Source organism: Nannospalax galili, unplaced genomic scaffold (genome assembly GCF_000622305.1).
Source record: "Nannospalax galili isolate Female #2095 unplaced genomic scaffold, S.galili_v1.0 scaffold31, whole genome shotgun sequence".
In the NCBI taxonomy this organism is placed as follows: domain Eukaryota; kingdom Metazoa; phylum Chordata; class Mammalia; order Rodentia; family Spalacidae; genus Nannospalax; species Nannospalax galili.
Window position 1 is genome coordinate 6,311,186 of NW_008332149.1, and position 4,010 is coordinate 6,315,195.

Genomic DNA, 4,010 nt, shown 5'->3' on the forward strand with positions numbered 1-4,010 from the left:
CCCTCCCTCCCTGCCAGGAGAGCTTTTATAGAATTCCTTTTGGAGAGGAAGCTAGGCTGGCCACCCTCTCCAACTAAAACAATTCCGCTTTCGGTAGTCTGGAAAAACAAGGGATGGAAGAGCTGTGTCCACTCAGCACTGAACAGGACCACCAGGATCCTGGGCTCCACTCTTCAAAACCCCATGACAAAAGAGACATTTGCATTAAAGGGTACAGAGCTGAATCTAGACGGAAGAAGCCAACGAGTGAGGGAGCTGGGAAGCCATGCCTCTGAATTCAAAACAGATTTGACTCACTTGCATTCGTTCCTCCTGTGTTCGCCTAGAAAAATTAGAAGCAAGGGCCAGTAAATACACATACTTTGTGCATTGTTTCTATTACACAGATGACAATTCATGTATTCTCCCTTTGCTTTTATCAGTTAACATGGACATATCTCAGAGAGTCTCTTTGCTGGTTAGTTTTAACTGTCTACTTGACACAGCCTAGAATTACCACCAAAGAAAGTCTTCGTGAAAAATGATCTAGATCAAGTTAGCCTCTAGGCATGTCTGTGGGGAATTATCTTGATTGTTAATTGATGCAGGAAGATGCAGCCCACTGTGGGTGGCACCATTCCCTAGGCTGAGCCCTGCGCTGTATAAAAGTAAAGAAAGCTAGCAAGCAAGGAGCCACAAACTCACTCTGTTTGCTCTTGGCTGTGAATATTATGTGGCTAGCAGTTTGTGTTCCTGCTTTGATTTTTCTGCTATCATGGACTATGACCTGGAATTATGAGCCAAATAAACCCTTTCCTCCCTTATATTGCTTTTGGTCAGGGTATTTGTCACAGCAACAGAAAAGAAACTGGAACATCATCCCATTTTAGAACACCAATATGGCTCACTCTTTAAACTGATGTACAACATCTACCTTGTAACAAATACTTTATCAATTTCCTACCAATAGTCACTTAAATTGCTTCAAACATTTTCTTACAATGGGCAATACTTAGTAATTAATTATATGTATGTCATTTCACACATGAATGAGTTTATCTGGGGTCCAAATTCCTTTGAGTTACATTGATAGATGATAAACAGGTGATAGAAAGACAGACAGACAGATAGATGTTAGATGTTAGATGTTGTAGAAGGAAGAAAACAAAGAAGGGAGAACTCCCAGATAAGGGGCAGGGATCAGGACCGTGTTTCCACCCTTCCCAGACCCCAAGGCTCTTGTCCCCCAGGTGTGCTCCATGTCCCTATTGGTCTACACAGAAAAGAGAGACTCATGCAGACTATGGTTAAGGATGGCAGATACCAAGGACCTATGGGGTGAGGTGGGAGTGGTGGAGACAGAACTGATAATGTATAAATTCCTGGCTCCTGATAGGTACTTGGAGCAGAAGTAATAGCTATCCATAGTCCAGGAGCCAGGAAAGAGGATATGGCTTGTGAGATAGCATCAGCCTGGATCATAGAGACTCCTGACCTACCTGTGCCCTTCCAGAGGGACAGGAATTGAGCCCTGTCTTTCCAGAGCTGTACACACACACCTGATGGATCTATAGCATCAGCCCATGTACACATATCATACATGTGCACACAAGCCAATGCACACCCCCTCCTCTGTCCTCTATGTGTTATGTATGCTTGTAACATTCTAAATAACTTCTCTTCTTCTGCTGTGAAAACCAGAGATTAGGAGAAAGCACATAGTGGGGTGGCAAAGAGCTTGGGAAGAGAAGAGAGATCTTTAAAGTGCTCCAGTTTTCCTTAAACCTCAGCACTAGACACCCCACCCCCAGAGTCTCTAAGACCTAAGTGCTGTTCCAATACAACAAGTGAGAAAACGACTTCTGAATCAACGTGGCATCATTTACTTAACAAAGCAGCAGCCTGCCACTTGAAGTGAGCTACAGTATTAGACACCACTTCTGGGTTTCGTGGAAGGGCATAATTGCAGTCATTTAGAATGAGGGTGAAGGACGCAGGGAGGGGATGCAGTAGGGCCCTCAGAGACAGACTGTCTGGACTGAAGGGGGCTCTGTTCAGCGTAAGAAGTTGGCTGCAAACCCTATGAACCTCACTGAGGCTCCCACAAGCATGCTCAGTCATGCCCCACCCCATCATCACACCTGTGTCTCCCCACAAATGTTCAGAGACACGCATTTCTAAATAATCCTATGTGTATATCCAAGCTCAGTGGCTCAGCCCTTACATGATGTTCAGGAACTCTGAGGTCACAGATGGTGGTGACACTTACCTTTTAGAGCCTCTCTACTGTGGAAGAGGTAAGAGATAGTTCTCAGCTAGATATGTACCAGTGGGATGCTTTCAGAAGAAAGCTGCGTCCCAATTTTTTTTTTTTTAAAAAAAAAGGCATCTCTGGGAACATCATATCCAGCACAACCAACACCAGCAGTTTCAGCCTTTGGAATTCAGACCATGCACTACATAAGAGCTCTGATCAAGGGGTTTGGGGTGAAGGACTTCACGGAAATCCAGCTTACATGTCGCTTGCTATGCCACAAGGCAATCATCTACCCAGAAGAAAGAGTACCAGTTTTTAGGCTGTACATAGACATCATATAGGCTATAGGAGTCCTGTCCCCCAGGGCCATATGCACGCTTGCACATATGGTATGTGGTCCATGTGCTTAATATTACATGCAGTTCAAGTATATTCAGGTGTAACTACTTCTGCATGCTCAGCCACCAGTATGGGAGACACGTGGCCACACTGGGGCACAGAACGTTGTCACTACACTCACTTCCCAGAGACTCAGCCAGAGAGCCTTCACTCCTCCTTGATGGGCACTTTAGACCATGACCGCATCCCAGGACCAGAACCCCAAGAGCGGTGTCTCAGAAGGACCATGGCCTCCAGGAATCCTTCCTTGAGCACAGGATTCAGGAAACAGTCAGATCCCCCAGCAACAGACTACAGGCTCTCTCTCAGACGAGTTTACTGCTGGGGCAGAGGCTAGACTGCCTGAGGCAGAGACTACGCACTATGGAACCTGCTGTGTGATCAAGAGCATGGCCCACTCATTTTGGCATCTGCAGTTGGTGTGCTCATACAGGAGAAAATGAATGCTGGGCTAGGGCTAGGGAGAGTCCTTACTCCCAACTCTTAGGATCCTGGAGCTCCAAGAGTCAAGTGTAAGAGGGACTATCACTGGCTCCTTAGCTTACATATAGGTCAGACCCCCTGCCAAGACCAGCCACCCATACCTACAAGTCCTTTCCTTGCCCAAGGGGCACAGGGGAAGCACCCTGAAGGCCTTGGGGACATTGCACTTTAATGACTTCCCGGGGGGGGGGGGGAGCTAAAACTTCCTCACCTCCCATGAGGACCCCCTGCAAGAAAGACTCTCCCGTTTAGAGTCCAGAGGAAGACCCAGGAGCACCCACCCTGCCCAGGCAGGTACCCTGCACAGAGAGGAAACCTGCCCTGCCTGGGCTCCTTCTATTACTCCACCACTGAACTCGCTGAACCCTGGACTGGCGGTTCTGCACATGGCTTGCCAGCTCCAGCTCCATGCCGGCTTCTCAAGTTTGGGGGGGAACAGGGAGGGGCATCTGCGTTCTCTGGGGAGCAGAGCCCCGCGAAGTGACCCCGTTTCACAATGAAATTGAGCTGCCATTTTCATCTTCTTCCCAAATGTCAGCAGCGCTAGATCAGATTAGGAACTAATCTCTTGCCCAAATTCATTTCCGAACAAGAGAGGTGGCTGCGGGCGGGGTGGAGGTTTTTGTTCCTTTCCATACACCCCCCACCCCCCACCCCCACACACACTTTCCCTTCCTGTACCTGGAATGGGAACAGCGAGTACAAATCGGAAAACAGGGCGTGGAGGCCCCTTTGGGAACCCAAGGAAGGCTGGAGCGGAGGTGCCAGAGATACCTTAGAAAGCCCACGGTGGGGCTGGGCCTCAGCCACCAGGGCCCTGGGCTCTGCAGCTGCACCGAGCCGCTGCGTTGGTTCCTGGATTGCTCCCGCAGCGCCGAGCCGCCACCCCCCC